The 9,176-nt window shown below is 49.8% G+C and overlaps 1 protein-coding gene across 1 annotated transcript in view; it reads right to left on the reverse strand.

Moving 5' to 3' along the window:
• The window catches only part of PPP1R16B (protein phosphatase 1 regulatory subunit 16B), a 60,342-nt gene extending 51,909 nt beyond the window's left edge, over nt 1-8,433 (reverse strand). Inside the window, exon 1 of the mRNA XM_021527843.2 lies at nt 8,333-8,433. The gene's annotated coding sequence lies outside the window, so the exon portion shown is untranslated. The remainder of the gene's footprint in view (nt 1-8,332) is intronic.
• Nucleotides 8,434-9,176: the final 743 nt, after the last annotated feature.

A 9,176-nucleotide genomic window follows, 5' to 3' on the forward strand; every position in this document is an offset into this window, starting at 1 on the left:
AAAACAGGCTTTAAAATAAGACATGGGGGAAATGAAACAAAAAAAAGAAAAACCCAAACCCTAAGCTAATTTCCAACAGAATCTCAAAAACACCACTGGAAGAGCCCACACCCTTCCCTCAAGATATAAATTACAACCCTATTCGCACCCGCACCCCACTCTTTTTAACAGAAATTCTTCCATTGTTTAAAGCCATTTACACATATTTTGGCGCACGGGAAAAAATAATCCTAGGAACAGCCCTATTCTGGCACAGCAACAAGCTAGATAAGTGCCTGGATTTTCCATTTGGAGCTCCTGGGCACCTCAGGCCGTGCCAGTGGGATGTGCCAGCAGCAGGGCTCTTGCAGGCTCCCAGCTCTGGACAGGGATGTGCCTTTCCCTGGGAATTCTCACTCTGGGCATCCCACCTGCCCCCATGCAGATGTGCACCCGCAGGGCTGTGCTTTCTCACCGGGAGTTACCATCCAGTGGGACTGCATTCCTCAATTTTTATTGATTTTTCTGCGGGTTTTGCCACCAAAAGCAAGTCCTGCCTTGCTGGTCCCTTTCCAAGGCAAAGGTGTGATGCTGTCAGCTTTGTGGCACCACGGTGATAAAGCCAGTGACTGGCAGAATTTAAAAGTGTTTGCTACACACCTGACAGCAGGAATATTGATTTTGTGGGAGATTTATGAGAGGATTCTCTTCCCAACCATCTGATCCATCCATTTTAAACAGCGGTTGCATTTAATTACTGCTAACAAAATGCTTTCAACTCTAAAGCTTATGGACATTATTGAACGTATCTACAACAATTCCAATAATCCTCAAAAGGTCTTAACAAAATAACATAAAAAGATGCCCTCTGACCCATCCTGCATCCATCAGAGAGCCTGTAGAGCAGCTCAGGATAGTGTTATCCTCCTGCCTCTGCTGAGCAGGGACCAGCAGGGTGCCCACAGGCTCTGCTGGGAGAGTAAAGAGGTGAGACTTTGGGAAAAATTAATTATCTATGTGATAGTGAGACTTTGGGAAAAATTAATTATCCATGTGATAGTGTGGGATGCTTTGTTCCAGACAGCTCGAACATGTGGATTTGTTATCTAGGGTTTAGCCCTTATACCCTGGTGAACTCCACAACAACTTCTTGACCTGCTAAACCACACACATGTCACCAAAAAATTCATCCTCCAGTTCCCCCAGATTCTGCAGGTCAAGGTTAGCCCCCAGCACACAAGAAGGGGACCCTGAGGCTGCTGATCCATCACTCCCAGCCCTGGTCAGGCCTCCTGCAGCCCCCTATAGCTGCTATAGGGGACCAGGGCCAGCCCACTCACAGCAGCACCCACAATCAGCACGCCTGGACCAGGGCAACCCAGGCTGTTCTCCCGGGAAGCCTGCAGGAATATTACAAGAGCATCTTCTAGAAAGTGGAACCACAATACTTGAAGAGGACAACGGCTCCTGAAGATGCAGATGAGCAGAAAGCCTGCTCGGGTAAAGCAGCACCGCCTCTCACTTCCACCTCTGCCTGCCCCGCTCCAGAGGAACTCCTTATCTCACATGCAAGCCATGAGATTGAAAGGAAATGTTCTGCTAGCAGAATGCTAACAAAACGTTAGCACAGCTCTCTGCAGTGCCAACATCACCAGTTTCAGTCTGAAATCAGACTCTGGGAGCAGCTTGCCACTGCCTTGCTTGGGAGGCAGATTTTCTGTTTCTGAAAAACCTTATTTTTAGGCACGTCACCATACGTGCCCTACTTTCTGTGTTTTCTGCATCTCCTCTTGGCCACAGTCAGGGTGGCTGTTGGCTTGACTTGCTGCTCTGACAATACAATTGCTCTGACATCTAGTTTAATCAAATATTTACCACTTACTTGTTTGAAAATAGGATTTTGTATACTTAGATTGACTTGACTTGTAAGCACAGAACCAGAATTGCTGGTACAGCTCTCCTCCTCACAGTCCAGTTCTTACTTTGCTTCTGCCATTTCTGGGATTATCAGCACAAGGGCTCTGCTGGCACAGGCTAAGGAGGACCAAGGAAAACCCTGGAAAACCTCAGTCATTGATGAGCCCAACATTCAGCCATTCGTCTGTGTCCCAATGTTCAAACAGTCAGACCTGTCCAGGAGAGACTTTTCCCAAAGATATCAAGATTTAAGGCCTCAGCTGGGAAGAATGGCTGCTCTCAGGGATGACTTCCTGGGCATTTGGTAGGTACCTCACTTCGGTGTTTGTTCTGAGAAGAAATGTTATTTGGATGGCAGAAAAACCAGTGCAGAAGTCAAATTCAGATAAGAGGGGCACCTTAAAGCCTGAAATCTGATCACATTTCAGATGAGCAGATGGTGGGGGTGACCCTTCTGCATCCCACTGACAGCCCTGCTCCCACCCACTGCTTTGGGGGGGTTAAGCAAAGCCCACCCGGTATAAAACCCACTTAACTCCAAATACCAGATGAACTCTTGCTCGAGACCTCACTAGTAAAAAGCCAAGTCCTACACAAATCCCTAAATCTCAGCTTAGCCCCACAGAGGAGAGAAAATTAAGGTATTACTGGATACCCCACAGCCAGCACAGGGCCCTCTTTCCTTCCTTGGTCTTTCTCCTTGGAGGGGTATTTGACCTTTGAGCTGTCATGCCAGTCACCAAGCAGAATCTGAGCCCATGAAATGCTGCCCAACTTCAAAATCACCTTAGAGCAACACCTCATACTTGGGGTTTTCCCATGTGGATCATATTAAGGATGCCATAACATCATAATGAGCAGCTGGGACAAAATTAAGGCAACTGGTTCTGATGAATGAAACTGTGCATCTCCATTCTTCCCTTGTAGGCTGTCCTCTCTCCTCTCTTCCAGAGATACCAACCTGCAACTCCTGCCCCTCCCAGCTCAAGGGCAGAGCAGCAAGATACAGCAAACCCTCACCCACAAAGCAGGGACAAGAGCAAACTCACAAGGAAGGTCTCTTGGCGACTCAGGGTGAGAGAAAAGGAGTGGGGAGTTGCTGCCAGCTTGTTTGTGTGCACTTAGGGTGGCATTTCCAACCCTGTAATTGTTGCATAATGAATTTAGCAATGGAGTTCAAGAGCTATGAATCATTCAGGCCAAGAAAGCATGAGTCAGCCCCCAAAGAATCAGATGTTAAAATTACATACATTTAACTTGAGCTTGACAAAGCCAGAGGAGCAATGTCCCAGCACAACTCAAACCATCATGCCAACATCCCCACTACTCCTCCTGATGGACACAAGACAAAAGCAGCACCAGAGCAAAACCTTTGGCCACTGCAAATAATTTACAACTGCCACCCCTGGCCAACCCAAGTTATCAGCCCCAGCTCCGAAAAACCACCTGATGCTGCTTCTTGGCTGCTGCTCACTGAGAAAGGTGGCGAGCCTGAGAAAAGCTCTTGGCACAATCCTGACAGGGACTGAGCACTCGGGATGCTCATTTCACTGTGTGTGACCTGCCCAGGAGCTGGATGGGGACAGGGGAGGACAGCAGAGGTGGCTGTGGGAGCTGGCAGTCAGGGTGTTGGAGCAAAGAACAGAGCTGGGGTGGGAAAGGAACACAGCACTCTGCAGGACACTGAGAATGAAACATCATGACAGAGAAGGATGCCCGAGTTAAGGAGTGTGTGTGAATGCAGGGAGACTTCAGCAAAAAGAAGGTGTTTTCCTGGCTCTGTTGGAGATCCTGCTTAAGCCATGCCCTGTATTTGGCACTTACAGGGCCTGCATATGTGGAAGGAAAGTTATTCTGAAGTGAGATAGGGCATGAATTCAAAGCAGAACAACTATTCTGGGTTAACTCCCCAGGTGGCTTCTTATTCTAGAGTGGCAGTGCCTTTTTCTAGTTTAATTCACTGTAAAAATAGATTAGGCCAATGGTTCTCATCTGCAAAGCCATGGTGTAGCTGGCCTGCTGCTTTTAGAGCATCCTTAATTGGAGCCTGGCTATGGGGACACGGGGGGTTCTGGGATGCAGATGTGGTACTCTCAATTTGGGAACATCACATGAACTTAAAGCAGGAAAAAAACAACCACCTGCAGGAGTGTCTGCACAGCCACAGGGCTGTACCTCACACAAGGCAGGGGACAGAGCCTGCAGTGCTCTCTGCCCACTAAAACCAAACAGCACTACAGCAGACCCACAGCCTGCCCTTCACAGCACCCCAAGGCCTCCTTGTAAAGCCAGTTTTGTTTGAATTTTTATCAAGCTTCTATTTAGCCCCGTTAATCACAGCCTATCAAGCTCTTTCAAATGCAAACACAGAAATGTACCCAGCAACTGCACTTTTCCTGGTTATCCTTCTCCTGCTGGAATTATGGAGGGCTACAAAGCAGGAATGCCAACCCACCTGTCTCACGCTTTTCAGCCACTTCCCATGGGATGAAATCAGCTGACTATTCTAGAAAAAAAAACAGACTGATCTCTTTCCCTGCCAGCTAGCAACATCCAAGGAGAGCAAACAATGTGCTGTGCAGGAGAAAGAGCATCCCTGTGAAAGTCAAGGGGAGAGGCAGATGGGCAGCTCCAGCAGCTCAGCACCTGCATCAGCACATGGATGCTGCCTCTGGACACAGGGACAGCCAAGCCACCTTTGTCAGAGGCTGTGTATTTCCTGGCAGGGCCTCTAGAGCCAGAGATCTCACAGCTCACTTAATTCCTGTCAAACGATACACCATTTTTTTTGCTTTGTTTGGGTATTAAGGCTTAGCCTTCCTCAAGCTATTCATTCTTTTTTCTCAGTGCCTACGTGGCTGTTAACCCCAGTGCTGACATGCTTCTGAGAGCTGCAAGGAAAAGCTCTGTCAGGAAGAGCCACATCACTCTGCAGGTGTCGTCTGTCCCAGACAGCAGCGCCGAGTCCTGAATCAGTCCCGTGTCAGCAGCTTCACTGACCAACCCTTGCCCACTGCCGTGAGACCTGGGCTGTTGCATTCATTCCTCTCACCTCCCAAAGTCTGACAGCTTTTCTGCTCCTCTTTGCTCAAGCCAAGCCCAGCAAAGCAGGAACTGTCCTGATTTCAGGGGTGAGGTGCAGGTGATCCCCACCTGCCCCTGGTGCTGCTGCCCTGGCCAAGCACCCCGTGCTCCACACTGGGCAGGACCTGACCTAGGAGTGGGCTTTGCCTTGATCAGAACTGGACTCTGCTTGCTGCTGGTACCACCCTGCACCTCCACCCAGCCAGCAAAGCAGCCAGGCTCCACTGGCCTTTCAGGAGCATCACCTTCAGAGAAAACCTTTAAAAATATAGTATCTCTCTCTATATAAAGAAAAACCATGTTGGATGGTAAAAAGTGACAGTCCACAACTGTGCATGCCCTAAACAAAGCTCTGGCAAGCATCAGAGCAGGGCTGTGGAGTGAATGTGCAGGGGAGCGCTCGGGAAGGAGACAAGGAGAGACAAACAGATTAATAGAAGACGACAGATTTCTAGTAAGATTGTGATAAGCCTCTTGAAACTTCCCTAAAGGATGAGCCAGCTGGCAACACGATCCTAGGAGGTGGTGTAAGTCGACTAACAGCCTTGCAAAGAGCCACCAGCTGACCCCTTTCACACATCCCAGCTCACTCCTGCAGCTGCTTAAGCAAGGAAAGCTGAAGAGGCCACACCTGGATGCTTCTACCCTGGCACTCACCTGCAATTTCAGCCCTCCCTGCAGTGCAGCCACTGGCCCTGAACTGTTTAGAGCAAGCAGCGAGGTCGGGCTGACCGTGGCACCGGCAGAGCTCACCACCCTGCTCTCCTCTCCCCAGCCAGCCAGCCAGCACGTCTCGCTGCCCACAAGGGGTTAACCCGACCTGCGTCCACAGGGAAGCTGCCAGGCATCTCTGGGAAGTGGCACACGGCTCCTGGAAAGGGCTTTGCCAAAGCAGGGATGGGAATGACAAGGTGATGACCCTGACCTTTGTCTTCCTTCCTAAATTCAGCTCAGCTGGGATCCCCCCAGAGCCAAATCCCCCAAAAACACCACACCCCAGTTACCCTCTTAGGAGGAAGAGGAGAGGGTTATCCACAGGGGAAGGCGAGCTTGAAGTGTTAAGATTTTTATCCTTCAAAGGACAATACCTTCAAAACCTGCTGGAGGTGAAGTGGACACCACACCCAAAAGTAGGAGCTCACTGAGTCCCCTTGCCAGTGCCACAACAAAGCCCTGTCACTGTTTGAAACTGGGGGTTTCACCTGGAGCATCTTCTTCAGGATTATGAACAGCAACAGCCAGTTTATTTGGTATCAGGCAAGTTTTTCTTCTTAGGCCAATTAGTTGCTGATATAATTTGCCCACTGAGGTCACTGAATCATCATTTAGCAGTTTCAAAGGAGATGAGATGAACTGCAGGCCAATTTCTCCCCTCCAGCTCAATGACTGATTCAAAATGCAGTTAATGATAGTGGCTCATAAGTATCTGGCAGAGGATTTGAGAGAGCAATTTATTGCCCAAAAAGAGGTTGATCTCTTTCAGCCAAAGCAGCTCAGCTGGTGAAGATGTAGGATCTGATTCTGTCATCTTACTTGACAGTTGTTAAATACTTAAGAGCTGCTAAACTGAAATCAGACTCAAGTAAATGGAAAAAGAAGATCCAGAATTAAGGTAAGGAAGGTCACAGTTAAAATCCACTTTGTCACCAGAAAGCAAGTTTCATTCTTTTAAAGGACGAGGAAAATAACCAAATAATAACTAACAAGACTTTCAGCACAAATCCTGCTTTTTTGTGAGTTTATAGAAGATAAAAATGAGACACCCCCTCATCCACAAAAGCTTCATTATTTGTCAACCTCAGGCTTCGTAACCAGTAAACACTGGTTGATGTTTTTCTTCTTGCTGGATGAAATGTGCCTAGAGGCAACAGGCATTTTATAAATTATTAAACCAAGGGAAAATAAGGTTCCAACAAAGTGGCTGCAGAAGCGATGCAGAAGCACCGAGGAGCTGGTACAATTGGTACCAGCACATTTACACAGAGTCATTTTTCCTGCAACAACTGACTCGACAACAAGACATTGTTAGAAATGCACATCCTGGACACGTGGTCTTGAGGGCAAAAAGAAGATGTGATATCTCAACATTTCATCACATCCATCACACATATCTGAAGTTCAGCACTTTAAACCTTATTTTTCTTATTAAAAAGTCACTTATGTTTTCCAGTCAGAGGGAAAATTAGCTTTTTTTAAATTTAAATTCCAATCTCAGAAGAGATCTTGGGACATAAAGCAAAACCCATGGAAATAGTGTAATAAGAGTACTTACATATCAGCTATAGTTTTTCATCCATCTCATAGCATTGAGAAGGAAGGAAAAAACACGAATGAAAAAAGTATTCTTCACTATCAGGGTTTAATACATTACATCTTTCACAACAAACACAATCTACCTCCAGACTAAGTCCTGTTCCAGCCAGAAAAAACCTTTCTGCTTTCTGCCATAACAGCACTTGGCGCTTCCATCTGTGAAAAACCACTTAACAATAATGGCAAGGCTCAGGAGAGCGGGTCAAGGGAGGCTGGGTCAAGGTGACAGCGAGGGCAGCCCAGCAGCCGCTGCTCCCGAGGTTCCCTGAGGGTTTCTTAGGGAACAGGAGGGCTCAGAGATGAGTTTGAGTTTGTTTTGGTTTTTTTGGGGTTTTTTTTTCCCAGGTTTGTGAACCTTCTCCTTTCTCTGACAATTTGTGAAAAGCCACTTTTCCAACTATTACCCTACTGCAGCTTGAAGTATCTTCCTTCTCCTCCTCGACTGGTTTTCACCGTGCAGAACAGATCTTTTCGCGGTAAGCAAGCAGAGAAATAAACCACAATTTTGGTCGCTCGTCAGTCAACCAAAAACATCTCTACCAGCACTGCCGCCTCAGGCCCGGGAGCTGAAGAAGGGGCTTTAGTTCAGGCTGAAGTTCTCCTGGTCTGTCATAGCCTGAAGGAGACTGTCCCCAAAAGCCCTTCACCTCCCCTGAAACCCTGCAACCCCGATGCCGTTTCAGTAACTAAGCTTGTATTTGTGCTACCTCGAGTAAATTTCTTCCACACCCCTTCCGTGCCAGAAGGCAGCGGAATTCCAGACGCACACCGAGCAAAACCCCCCGGGAGCAGCGCGGCACACGCACAGCCCCAGCGCGGGGCTCCCTCACGGCGCCCCAGCGCGGAGCCCGACCCGCGCGGGCGGGACCCGTCCCCATCCCCGCGCCGCGGCAAGGCGGCCGGGCTGCTTCTGCCGCACAGCCCGCTCCGGGGCCGGACGCACCCCGACTCCGCGGAGCCCACGGCACCCCCGCAGCATCCCCGGGCCGGGCCAGCCCAGCGCCCGCTGCTCCCTCCCCCCGCACGGCCCCGCACTCACCGCGGAGCTCCGCGCAGGGCCCGGCCCCGCGGCAGGGCAGGCGCAGGGAAGCGCAGGAGGCAGCGGCGCCGCGCACAGCCGGCCCCGCTCCCCGCCCGCCTCCGGCCCCGGCCGCGGCCGCCGCTCCGCCCCGAGGCGGGGCCGGGCCCGGAGGCGGGCGGGAGCGGCGCCCGCCCCGCAGGTGAAGGCGCGGAGCAGCCCCGGGGATGCTGCGGAGCGGCCGCTGCGGGCTCTGGGGAGCGAGGGCCCGTCCGCATGGGGCTGTTTCTGTAAGGGTAATTGGGATAAATTTCTAAATATTTTTTGAAAAAAACTCTTTGAATTTCGGTGGAAGTTCGCGCCCCTGCCTGCCCAGCTGCCTATGGATAAGATTTACCCCGACTTTTGTCTAGGGATGCGATGCTGCTGCCCCCACTGAGGCTAGAAGGTGGATATGTGGTTTAGAAACTGTTTTGCCAGGGTTTTTGTCATAAATATGTGAGCCCAGCAGCAGGTTCCTATTTGCCACAAAGTGGTTTTGTGTGAGGGTCCCAGAGAACTTTTTAGAAGGAACCAAAATCCCTCCCAACACAGTGTAACGTTGCTTTAAACACAGTGACTGATACCAAAACCAAATGCCATTCCTGAAGTGTGCCTTATGCCAATTTTATAGGCAGATGAGAGCCCTTGCCAGGAGCCAAACCAGTCACTGGAACTGGGAGAGAAGCCAAGAAGCCTCCTGGGCCAGGGAGTGGCACTGGGAGCCCACACTCACCCACTGGGAGTGAAGCAGAACAGATTCCTCATGCTGCTGTCAGATATTGTGTCTGGGATCAGTTGCCTTTTCCAGGGTGGAATGGGTTTC

This window comes from Lonchura striata, chromosome 17 (assembly GCF_046129695.1).
Source record: "Lonchura striata isolate bLonStr1 chromosome 17, bLonStr1.mat, whole genome shotgun sequence".
Taxonomy (NCBI): Eukaryota; Metazoa; Chordata; class Aves; order Passeriformes; family Estrildidae; genus Lonchura; species Lonchura striata.